This window comes from Panthera pardus, unplaced genomic scaffold (assembly GCF_024362965.1).
Source record: "Panthera pardus isolate Hobbes unplaced genomic scaffold, ASM2436296v1 HiC_scaffold_11, whole genome shotgun sequence".
Lineage (NCBI taxonomy): Eukaryota > Metazoa > Chordata > Mammalia > Carnivora > Felidae > Panthera > Panthera pardus.
Window position 1 is genome coordinate 28,169,295 of NW_026526666.1, and position 13,489 is coordinate 28,182,783.

The window sequence follows — 13,489 nt, forward strand, 5'->3', positions numbered from 1 at the left end:
CAGCATAAACACTAGCAGAGATAGTTTATGGGACTGATTAGATTAATTTTTTGTACAAAAGAAAACATGTATATAATAAGTAAAATAATATAGGTGAGCTTATGATGCAAATTATTGTTCTCCCCTTCTACTTCTCCTTATCCCCAGCTTTAGTCCTGAAAGGTAGCCTCTTTGAACCACTTATCTTTTTGGCTTTCCTGGTAACTATACCTCTAACTTCTAGAGCTCTGTGTTTGAAAGGAACTGTATACATCCTAGGAGGTGCTTTATTCTCATATACTTTCTTATATCTTAAAATATTTATTTTTGTCAGAATAGCTAATTATTTTCTGTTTCTGGTTTATTACTACAGTAAGCATTCCCTCCAGATAAAAAAATCTATTCAAAATTATTCTGATATACTTTTGTAAAAAAATTTTTTTTAATGTGTTATTTATTTTTAAGACAGAGCATGAGTGGGGATGGGGCAGAGAGAGAGGGAGACACAGAATCTGAAGCAGGCTCCAGGCTCTGAGCTGTCAGCACAGAGCCCGACACGGGGCTCGAACTCACGAACTGTGAGATCGTGACCTGAGCTGAAGTCGGACGTTCAACCAACTGAGCCACCCGGGCACCCCTCTGATATACTTTTAACATCTATTTTTGTGTAAGTTATAACAGGTATGTAATAGATTAATATAGTCATAAGTTTATATAGAATATTTATAAGTAAATATACAAATGTTAGAGATTTGTGCTTTGAGATATTTTCCTGAGAGTTGTACAGTCAAAAAGATTATTTCCTCCAAATAACAGAATTTTATGTTTTTTAATCAATTTCAGATAATATCTATTGACTTTCCACTTTAAAAAATGAGTGTTCAGGGGCGCCTGGGTGGCTCAGTCAGTTAAGCGTCCGACTTCGGCTCAGGTCACGATCTCGTGGTCCGTGAGTTCGAGCCCCGCATCAGGCTCTGGGCTGATGGCTCAGAGCCTGGAGCCTGTTTCCGATTCTGTGTCTCCCTCTCTCTCTGCCCCTCCCCCGTTCATGCTCTGTCTCTCTCTGTCTCAAAAATAAAGAAACGTTAAAAAAAAAAATTAAAAAAAAATGAGTGTTCAGCCCTCTTATACTATAGTCCTCCCATTCTCTCTTCCAGTGCTTGATACAGCAGTCGTATTATTAATTTTACTTCCTCTGCACTTAACTTAGTAACTTTAGACACTGACAGTGATTCTCATTTTGTCCACTTTTGACAATCTTTGTTGACTCCCCCATTTTCAAAAAGGGGCATTAGAACATGTGCTTCTTTTTCCATCTGTTTTTCTCACTTTCTGTCAGTGACACTTTCATATTGTCAAAGTTGATAACTTTTATATTTTGTCCTATTACCAAGGACAACCAAAGCTCCACATAAGTTGAATCTAAAAGATGAAAACTATAAATAGTATCATACTGTTATGACCTGCTAATTATTCCTATAAAGGAAAATCTCCCTTATGAACCTGAGACCCACTGACTGCAGCATGAAGTTACTTTCTCCTTGTCAGGAAGGCAGTAGGATTAACAGACAAGGACAAATCCTTCTTGTTATTAAGCAAATTACTGCAAGGATTTGCCCTTTTCCAAAAGCTAAACCATATTTCTGCCAGTGGGGAAGAGAACATGTGATGTTTGCTCATTCCCTAGAAATAAAAACTTTCTTTTTGCTTAGAAATCATACTTGTTTGCTTTTTTTTTAAGTTTATTTATTTGAGAGAGAGAGAGTGAGGGAGAGAAAGAGAGAGAGCATGCAAGCAGGGGAGGGGCAGAGGGAGAGAAAGAGAGAGAATCCCAAGCAGGCTCTGTGCTGACAGACATGAACCATGAGATCATGACCTGAGCCAAATTCAAGAGTTGGATGCTTAACCAACTGAGCCAGCTAGGTGCTCCATGCTTGCTTTTTAATATTCCTATTAAAGAATAATTCAAAAGCCTATCCTTTGAGATCTGTATTAAAGTAACAGAGTTATGATTTGTGATTACTATGGGGCACAGTTTCTTCCCTGAATAGTCAATATACCTTATTTTTCTGGATGACTGTCTGCTCAGCTGTGGGGAGCAGACATTTCTTCTGACATCTGCCTGCAAATCCAAGTGAACTGAGCTAGTTCTGGAGTGCTGGACCGTTTGAGTAATGAACAACTGTCACCTTTAGGGAGAGTACCGCAAATAGGAATTGCTTATCATCTCGTGCCATGTACACAGAAAATAAGAGTGAAACACTTTTGACCAGGATTTCTTTTAGGATCCTGAAATTTGTCTTGACACCAAATGTATCAAAGTTAGTTCTGGCCTAAGATGAAGAGCATCTCTATTTTTAGTATTCCGTAAAATATGATTCTATAAATATTTAGTGTAGAGCCAATTTGCGTGCTAGGATTACATTTTCTTCTCTCAAAGCCCAGAGTAATGAACTCTGGACTCTCAAGATTCTATGATCAATAACAACCAGATCCTCTTTTCTCGTACTCCGTTAATTCCTTATCAACTGGGGTAAATGTAAGCTTGCTTCATATTTGGAATGTAGCTTCTTTGTGCCTCTTTTTTTTTTTCCAGGAAGTTTCTAGTTGCCTTTCTTCTTCTAATTTTTTTTTTTTTTGGTATAATAATATGCCTTTGTCATAGCCTCACTTCCTATATACATTCAGTTATGTTTTCTATTCTGCGGCATCCCCCTTTGTAACCAACTGCTTTTCTAGGTTACCAGACAGCTGTGTTACAAGGATCTCCCTCCACTCTTCTCCTGGGTTGGAATCACTTTTCTCAGGATCCTGTCTTCCACAGGATCCACTTTTACTGTCCTGATTTTGCCGTCATTTTACTGGAGTGTGTCCTGAAATAAGTTCTTTAGAAAGGATATGTGGGAAATAAACTTTCTGAGTCATGTCTAAAACTGTATATATTGTATCTTAGAACTTATTCGTAGTTGGGCTGGGTGTAGAATTCAGGGTGAAAATAATTTCCTTTAGAAAATGTGAAGATGTGGTTCCATTGTTTTCTAACATCCTCTGTTGCTGACAAGAAGCCAGTTTGTTTATCGATCCTTTCTGGGTGACCTTTGTTCCTTGTTCAGGGTCTCTTTTTTATACTTGTTTTGAAATTCCATGAGGAAATGTATAGATGTAGGTCTTTTATCAGTTAGTTGTATTGAGTACTTACTGAGCCCTTCCAGTCTTAAGACTTGGGTCTTTCTTCAGCTCTGGGGGAATTCTATTATTTGTTAAATAGTTTTCCCCTCTCTTTTTTCTGTTCCCTCTTTTTGGGGCTCTTATTAGTCAAATGTTGTACCTCTTAGATTGACTGTTTATGTCTCTTATAGTTTCTCTATTATTTCCATATTTTTATCCATATACTCTCATTCTGTGTTTCTCAATTTTGCTTTCTAGATCATCTGTTGATTTGCTTTCATTTTCTAATCACTCTTTAAATACTAAGAATTTTAGGGGTGCCTGGGTAGCTCAGTCAGTCGAGCGTCTGACTTCAGTTCAGGTTGTGAACTCGTGGTTCATGAGTTCAAACCCCACATCGGGCTTGCTGCTGTCAGCCTGTCAGGGCGGAGCCTGCTTCGGATTCTCTGTCTCCCTCTCTCTCTGCCCCTTCCTTGCTCTCTCTCTCTCTCTCAAAAATAAATAAACAGTAAAAAAATAAAAAAATTCTAAGAATTTTAAACTAAATTCAAAAGAGTTCTTCCAAGTTATTTGTTCCTTTTTTGTGGTTTCCTATTCTTTATGTGTTTTTCTCAGTTCTTTCTCATGCTGCTGGATTTCCCCATGTGCCTGGTAATCCTTGGTTGTCTATTCATATTTTAAGAAAGAAGGACTGAGGAACTGAAATGGATTTTCTGTGCCATTTTATTATTTTTTTTAATGTTTATTTTTGAGAGAGAGACAGAGACAGAGCACAAGTGGGGGAGGGGCAGAGAGCGAGATGGAGATACAGAATCTGAAGCAGGCTTCAGGCTCCAGGCTCTGAGCTGTCAGCACAGAGCCCAACTCAGGACTTGAACTCACAAACTGCAAGATCATGACCTGAACTGAAGTCAGAGGCTTAACCAACTGAGCCACCCAGGCACCCCTATTTTCTGTGCCATTTTATTTTCCATTTTTTTATTTAAAAAATTTTTTTTAACATTTATTTTTGAGAGACAGAGAGAGACAAAGCATGAGCAGAGAAGGGGCAGAGAGAGAAGGAGACACAGAATCCAAAGCAGGCTCCAGGCTCTGAGCTCCAGGCTGTCAGTACGGAGCCTGATGTGGGTCTCAAACCCACAAACTGTGAGATCATGACCTGAGCCAAAGTCGGATGCTCAACCAACTGAGCGACCCAGGCACCCCTTCTATGCCATTTTAAAAGTTGGTCTCTTTTCCCCCTAGACCTATCACCTGTGTGGATGGCTGACTGAGCCCTCAGTGTAGGGCAAGATGCCTTGACTGGCCTGCTTGCTCTAGGCCTGTGCTCAGACCCTGACCTTGTGCTGGAGGAGTGCTCTACTGTGGGCACACTCCCCCTAGATGCCTTTACTTTCCCCAGGTCATTTGTTCTTTCAATTATCTGGCTTTTCAACTGAGGATTAATGCCAGGATGCCTGTGATCTGTGTGGGGGTGGTGGAAGTAGATGCGGATGCCAACCAGCACAGTTCCAAGTACAGACCTTCAATTATTCCCACTGTCTTTAGCCCCACTTCTCCCTTCTCTCCTCCCTTGTACCTGCTGGCCTAGAGCCCAGAGCCATCAGGTGTTCCAGGGCAGATTGGCTCTCTAGATTCCTCCTAGCATTCCAACAAGCATTTTGGCTTCCAGCTCTTCTTAGGTTGCCTTGTGGGCTATGGTTTTCTCTGGCTGTCTCATGCATCAACACAATTCCATCTGCTTTTTGAATTCTAGAAATTTTGTTGTATCTTTCATCCACTGGTGAACCCCTTAACTTTTCTTTCGTTTTGTTCTCCCTTATTTGAGTGTGGTTTTGTAAGCTGTAAGTAGTAAACACACATCCTTAATCTACCATCTTGAACTGAAAATCCTGATGTGAATTTTATTTTATTTTATTTATTTTCCTTTTTTTAAATTTTCATTTATTTATTTTTTGAAATTTATTGTCAAATTGGTTTCCATACAACACCCATTGCTCATCCCAACAGGTGCCCTCCTCAATGCCCATCACACACTTTCCCCTCCCTCCCACCCCACTCCCCGATGTGAATTTTAAACTATCTGTCTTATGAATATTTACCTAACCTGTTTGTCTTAATGGCTGCAATGTCTATTTAAGCATTACATAATTTATAAATTATTTCAATAAAGACAAGAGAATTAAGGTAAATAACTTCAGAGGAATAAAGATACAATGACACAATTTTTCAGAAAATCTTATATAATATCAACAGTTTACTTTAGTAAAAAAGAGAAAAAACTACTCAAAGATTAGAGTCTTAGAATTATCATCAATTTTGTGTCTGATTTCTTTTTCTTTTTTTTAAAATTTTACTTTTTGTTTTTTAAATTTTACATCCCAATTAGTTAGCATATAGTGCAACAATGATTTCAGGAGTAGATTCCTTAGTGCCCCTTACCCATTTAGCTCATCCTCCCTCCCACAACCCCTCCAGTAACCCTCAGTTTGTTCTCCATATTTATGAGTCTCTCCTGTTTTGTCCCCCTGCCTGTTTTTATATTATTTTTGTTTCCCTTCCCTTAGTTCATCTGTTTTGTCTATTAAAGTCCTCATATGGGTCATATGATTTTTGTCTTTCTTTGACTGACTGATTTCACTTAGCATAATACCCTCCAATTCATCCACATAGTTGCAAATGGCAAGATTTCATTCTTTTTGATTGCTGAGTAATACTACATTGTGTGTGTATGTGTGTGTGTGTGTGTGTATATATATATATATATATATATACACACACACACACACACACACCACATCTTCTTCATCCATTCATCCATCGATGGACATTTGGGCTCTTTCCATACTTTGGCTACTGTTGATATTGCTGCTGTAAACATGGGGGTGCATGTGTCCTTTCGAAACGACACACCTGTATCCCGTGGATAAATGCCTAGTAGTGCAATTGCTGGGTCGTAGGGTAGTTCTATTTTTAGCTTTTTGAGGAACCTCCATACTGTGTTCCAGAGTAGCTGCACCAGCTTGCATTCCCATTGTGCCTGATTTCTATAGGCTATCATCAGCAAGGTTATTATGTGCTCGGTACCAGGTAAGCACTGAACTTGCAGCAGTGACATGATAGATCTCTGCTCTCATAGAATTCACATGTTGCTTTTGGGAGTTTTTGGAGTTGTTTTGGCACTGATGAATAAATAATAAATGCATTTTAAAAAATAAGCAACAAAAACATTGGGCAGCTATGTGTACAATGCAATAATTGAAATAGGTTATGTGATAATGAGTATCAGGACATCTATTTGGCCAGCTGGTTGGAGAACCTTCTTGTGGAAGGGATAATAATCTGAGATCTAACTAAAGAGCAGGAGACAGGCAGGCAAAAACTGTGACCTTGGCATTACTGTCAGAGAGCATATCCTTTCCTCTTAATCAGTGTTACCTACCCTTTGGTTTTGATCGTACCTCTGTCCTGTAAAGACTTTTTTCTTAATGTAATCAATTGCTTAAACATTTCATCAGCTTTTAAATAGCACTTTGGTGAAGTAAAAGACTCATGAGATAATTTATTCCCCTAGGACAGAGAAGAAGGGATAAACAAGCCTTTTTATTCTGTAATAGCAGAATGGTTTGGTAAATTTAAAGGCTTTAATTATTATGCTTTAAGCAACAACTTAATTTGCTTCAGTCTGATTCTTAGCTTTTAGGTGGGGTTCTTCCTTTGATATATCGTGTTGCTATTTTTGGTGCTTATCATTTTGCTCTTGCAGTTTTCTCTCATCAAAAATCATGTACTGCTCACTTCCATGGAGTCCCTGTGCTGGTGCTGGTACTGTGGGCTGCAGATGCACATTCACTTTTATCTTTTAAAAAACAATTTTTTTAATGTTTATTTATTTTTGAGAGAGAGACAGAGTGTGAGTGGGGGAGGAACAGAGAGAGAGGGAGACACAGAATCCGAAGCAGCCTCCAGGCTCTGAGCTGTCAGCACAAAGCCTGACGTGGGGCTCGAACTCACGGACTGCGAGATCATGACCTAAGCTGAAGTCAGCCACCCAGGAGCCCTTCACTTTTATCTTTAAATGAGATAAATCTTTAAATGGGATAGCTTTTCAAGGAGTGTGGGTCCTGGTTTAAGGGAGCCATTTGTAGGTCTTTACATTCCCCACATACTTTTCCTAACATTATTCTTCCCGAGGAATGTGCTTCTGATGGAGGTGTGGGGTCTGTTCTCCCACTTCTCTTTCACTGTTGCCCTTCTCACATGATTACAAAAGAAAGGCATATTGCTCTAGTTCATATCTCACAAAGGTCCCCGGATGTAAAAACACCAGGACACCAAAGGGCAATGGAGAATACTGGTATCTGTGCGAAGATAGTGGATGATTAAGTAACACTGTCTCAAGTAACGATGGATAATAGTTTCTTTTGCAATTCAAATAATTTCCAATTTTTTTGTTCTCACAAAACTGAGAGAGAGCCTAATTGGTTTGCTAATTAACTAATAGACTATTAAGTATATTTTTGATAGTAGGTTACTGTTATATTTTTTTTACATTGTTCAAAAAAGTTTGAAGCATTGAGAAATAATTGCTCTAACAAGACGTCCATTCTTCTCCCTCATTTATGTGAAGCAGGTTCCTCACCATTTAACATTATGAAAACTAAAGTAGGGATAGAATTGGTGCTGAGCCCTATTTTATCCTGGCAATAAAATAATAGTCACTACATGGAAACGTGAATGAATTGAAGAAGAAAAATCTCACCCATATCTCTTTTTATTTTTTATTTTATTCATTTATTTTTAAAAATTTTCTTAATGTTTATTTTTGAGAGGGAGAGAGGGAGACACAGAATCTGAAGCAGGCTCCAGGCTCCAAGCTTGACGCACAGAGCCTGACGCAGGGCTCAAACCCCGCTGACCACAAGATCATGACCTGAGCCTAAGCCAGACGCTCAACCAACTGAGCTACCCAGGCTCCTCTTATTCATTTATTTTTTTATGAGTTCAGGATTATATATATTATGATTTCCCTTGTTATAATACATTTATGGCTTTATGGTAAAAATAACTCAGGGACATATGGAATTCAAGCTAATTTGTGTAACTGCCACAAGAAAAAAAGCATTAAATGCATTTCTGAAATAAGTATTCTCTTTTTAAAAATTTTTTAAATTTTATTTATTTATCTTGAAAGAGAGAGCAGGGGAGGGATGAAGAGAAAGGGAGAGAGAGAATCCCAAGCAGGCTCCACGCTATCAGCACAGAGCCTGATGCGGGGCTCAAACACATGAACCGTGAGATCATGACCTGAGCCAAAACCAAGAGTCCAACGCTTAACCGACTGAGCCACCCAAGCCCCCCTGAAGTAAGTATTCTCATTTAATTTCAGAATCTCAAAAAATCATTAGACATTGGCCTTGTTTTTAAAAAGTTTACTTACGGGTACCTGGATGGCTCAGTTGGTTAAGCGTCTGACTCTTGATATTGGCTTAGGTCGTGATCTGAAGGTATGTGGGATCAAGCTCTGTGACTGTAGGGCTCTGTGCTGACAACAGGGAGCCTGCTTGGGATTCTCCGTTTCCTTTTCTTTCTGCCCCTCACAGTTTGTGCACATGCATTCTCTCCCTCTCTCTCTCTCAAAATAAATAAATAAACTTAAAAAAAATAAAAAACAAAGTTTAGTTAAACACTAAGCTAGCTAAATGACCTTCTTGAAAGGTTCAAACATAATTGATGTAGAAAATGCTTTCCCTCAAGAAAAAAAAAAAAAGAAAATGCTTCCCTCTAATCTCAATCTTACATAAATGGAGGAAGTGAAGGGGAAAAGGTAGATAATTTCTTTAGCAGTCTATATGGTTAAATCCATCAACCACATTAAACTAGAATGTCCATGTTGACCCCATTAAAAAGAACTGGGCAAATATCAAAAGTTATTCACTTCATAAACCAAAAGACAACAATTTTAGGGTTAAGATAAGTAAAATATTTTTGAAACACTTCAAAAACCTTTAACACGAATCTAGAGGAAGCATCTCATAATTGTAAGAAATATAACAGAAAGTAAAAAACACTTAAACTAAACTGATTTTCAATCCTCTTTGAACAAAAGAAATGAAAAATAATGGTTCATTAGGTAAGCTCTGTGCTCTAACCAAACTAATTACAGCGATTTTAAATGGCAGCAGCCTATTTGATCGGGTAGCTTGACAGTTCTGAATACTTTTGCAATGATTTAAAAAAAAAATTTTTTTTTATATTTATTTATTTTTTGAGAGACATAGAGAGACAGAGCACAACTTGGGGAGGGGCAGAGAGAGAAGGAGACACAGGGATTGAAGCAGGCTCCAGGCTCCGAGCTGTCAGCACAGGGCCTGATGCGGGGGTCAAACTCTCGAACTGTGAGATCATGACCTGAACTGGAGACAGATGCCCAACCGTCTGAGCCACCCAGGCACCCCTGCAATGATTTTTTTAAAACTCAAAGACACTAAAGTGATCCAATCATGCAATGTTCATCTTATGCGTTCTGCATCTTTTTGCCAATCCTGTAGCTAAGGTCTTGTTCCAGTCAATCTCAGTGCATGTAACTGGCAACTGACTATGTAAAGTTTGAAAGTACTGTCTGATAATTCTCACTGATGGCAGTCTGGTATTCATTTTCTGCAGCTTCTACAGTTTTTATCAATTCTTTTGCTATTTGCACTTCATTAGACACCGTTAGGGAATCTTGTATATATTTATGACTCACTAACTGAACATTACCATCTTCATAATAATGAACCTGAGTTTTCAAGATGCCAACCACTTGAGTGGTTGAAGGAGTGATGGTAAATTTCCAATCTGACCTCCAATGACCATTCCAAAACTTTTTGCTTGGAACTGATGGCTTTCTATTAATGCAATAATGATTTGCTATCCATCTAGTTTTGTTGTTGTTGTTGTTGTTTTTTACCATATACAGTGCAGACCCCATTTGGATAATGTTCTTTCACATAAACTCGAAGAGCAGTTTCTACTGAAGTTCTCTATGACTCAACTGCATTTTCTGCTTCATATGGTCTTGGATCAGTTGTTTCCTTTCTTAAGTGATCAAATTTGAAACAGATTCTGGTTTCGGGATCCAAAAACTTTCCATTTCCCAAGTTGCCATGTTCTGTTATCAATTCCTGATCTTCATAACCTTCAATTTTTACTGGAGTAAACTGGTCCAAGTTATAAACTGTGCAAATGCATGAGTTGTCCTTTCCCTGAAAAAATTATCACTGTTAGGCAGTAACCGAACATCATTAAACACCTCATTAAATTCTCCAGGAGGGGCATGAATAATGAATTTTGCTGCTGTACATACCTTCTCCTCATTAGACAACTGCTTCTCCAGATCTGCCATTTTCCTTCTGGTGACATACTGTGGTGGGCGTGGTGCCAGCGACCACCTGACTTCCCCTCACACCCATCTCTTTAATAAAGTGTTATTATGTTTAAGAATCTTTAAAATAAAATTTTGCAGTATATTTATATTTTAATTGATTGGTTAGTAATAATAATTGTAAAGAAAACTCAAGCCAGAAGAAATTGTTTTAATACTTGAAGTCTTTTATTACAGAAAATAAAGAGAAGTTTATTTTTAATTCATAGGCAGATTTTTGTTGAGGAAAAATATAACACTGTCCAGTAAAAAACTTTCAAACATAAAATACGTTAGAAATAATTTGTGTGAGGGGCATTTGGGTGGCTCAGTTTGTTAAGTGTACAACTCTTGACTTTGGCTCAAGTCATTATTTCACGGTTTCTGAGTTCAGCCCTGTGTTGGGCTCTGTGCTGATAGCCCAGAACCTGCTTGGGATTCTCTCTCCCTCTCTGTCTACCCCACCTCAAAAATATATAAATAAACTTTTAATATTTACAATATTTACAATATGTTAGAAGTTACTCCTTTGCAACTACTTAAACTTACGGTGAAAGATTTTAAGTATCAATTTAAGGATGTGCCAAGGGATGTATAGCTTTCAAAATTTTCTTGGGGGTCTGCAGATAAAAAAGTGAGATTTCAATGACACATTACCCCCATTGATGAAGGGGCTACATTCTGAAAGTGTACTTTTTAAATTAATCTATCTATCTATTTATTATTTTGTTGCTTTAAGTGGGGCCACACCCAGCACAGAGCCCAGCACAGGACTTGAACTCACAACACCAAAATCAAGACCTGAGCTGAGATCAACAGTTGGACGCTTAATCACCAAGCCACTTAGGCACCCCACAAAAGTGTATTTTAAAAGAAATCAAATTCTTAATTGCCAGAGGTCGCTGAATGTTAACCTGGGAGGAAGAAGTGTGGTACTGTGTTTAGATGCTGTCATTGGCCTTTAATGCCTATGTTTTAAGTCAGTATAAGTGTGTTCAGCTGCTGTGTTCTAAACAGGCAAGCAAAGAAAAGGAAAGGGAGGCAGAGGATGGTTGGGTTTTTAGCAGTCTATGTTAGGGAGGACAGAGTAACAAGGGATATTCCCCTCCACCCCCAGCAATTACCCTAATAGGTCTACATAAGGTTTACCTTTAGATAATGCATGATTTCAGACTTCCTTTTTCTATCCCTGAAAAAGAAAATCTTTATGCTTGGTGATGTCCCAGTCTTAAGTAGGGTGTTATACCAGTACTTTGGGATTAGCCAGTGTTATAGTGTAAATTAACTTCAGTCATTTGATATATGTAAATTACATGTGATCATTTTTCTAGTTGATAGAAGAGTGGAATATGAAGGAAAGGGGTATCATGGAGTACAAGAGGGCATTTGGGAAGGTGGGAAAGCAGAGAGGTATGCTTTGAAAGCTGCAAATAGAAGCAGAAAGTGAGGTATTTTGGTCTTGCTAATGCATTACTTGACATGATTTATGAATGTTTTGGTTAATATTTAAAAATACTTCTGACTGCTTTATTAAGGAATTTGTATCTCTGAGGATTAGTTAACCTAAAATAGATCCCATTAAGTCAGATCAATATAAAAGTGGCCCATAGCTAGATCTACCAAATAAATTTAAAAGTCATTATGTTATGTAGATTTCCCTCCCCAAAGATGATAGAAATTAACCATATCAAATGATAGTTTTGGGTTATAAATGCTTATATAGCAAGCATTTTTATTGAAGTGGTTTTGAACTTAAATAAAAGTAGAAAGAATTCTAATGTTATGTGATATTAAGATGAGTAATATGCTTTATCATGAGATTTCAGGCATGTGATTTGCCTTGTATCAAGCTCCTTTTTCTTGGCCTTACTTTTCTTCATTTACCGGTGAGATGATAATGATCGTTGATAAGAGAGTTTTTTCTTGCCTCTCTTATAACGGTATTTTCAGTAACAAAAGAGGAATGCTTTAGCTTCCTCATAAAATGTTATGATATCCCCAAATTATAAAGTTATGAATTACTTTTTAAAACACATTATGGCCATTTATGTTGTGCACTTGCCTATTTCAAGAACTTTTTGAAATCAGACCAGTGACATTGTCAGTTTCTCCTTTCAAACTATTTCTTGTGGCATATGTTTATGACTGTCTTGGAGAAATCAATGTATTTTTTTCTTATTGAGAGATGTTAATATATCTATCATATAAAGATTTCTCAGCATTCATATACCAGTTATTTTAAAATGCTGTCATGTCATACTGAATATAGAAAATGTCATTATTTTGTGTGATAATAAACAAATGCTTTAACAAGCTACAAAGTCACACAAATTTTGTTTTTCACTTTCAATTTAAAAAAATGGCATACTTATGTTACCTAATGTGAAAAGATTCCCTTAATATTTTTGTAGAACTTTGAATAAGAAAACAATTTACATTTTTACTTGAGAAAAGAGCCTAGACAAAATATACATGATGTAGATATAAATCAATACTATCTGTATTTACTAAGGAGAGCTGCATGTGATTTTTGTCTTCCTGTATCTATAAACACTTTCAAGAGGCAAGTAGTAAGTGTATGTCTAGGGACATGAAGGGATGCCCTTCATCTTAGGGGGTGGGTATAGCTTAGATTCGCATGTCAAGTTGCCTCCATAGAGAAGTGGTGAGGATTATAGCATCATTAGGAGGCTGCTTCATCTCTAGGTGTTGGGAGAGGTTAAAGTGGGAGTTGCCCTGGTTCATGATTTAGGATTATGACTCCGTGTAGGGGTGCCTGGGTAGCTCAGTCAGTTGGGTGGCTGACTTTAGCTCAGGTCATGATCTCACGGTCCTTGAGTTCAAGCCCTGCGTTGGGCTCTGTCCTGACAGCTCAGAGCCTGGAGGCTGCTTTGGATTCTGTGTCTCCCTCTCTCTCTGCCCCTCCCCTGTTCATGT

The 13,489-nt window shown here is 37.9% G+C and overlaps 1 protein-coding gene and 1 pseudogene across 1 annotated transcript in view; one reads left to right on the forward strand and one right to left on the reverse strand.

Moving 5' to 3' along the window:
• DIPK1A (divergent protein kinase domain 1A) overlaps window positions 1-13,489 on the forward strand; it is a 106,315-nt gene that overhangs the window by 12,218 nt on the left and 80,608 nt on the right. The window lies entirely within an intron of this gene.
• Window positions 9,665-10,555, reverse strand: LOC109259963 (F-actin-capping protein subunit alpha-2-like; annotated as a pseudogene).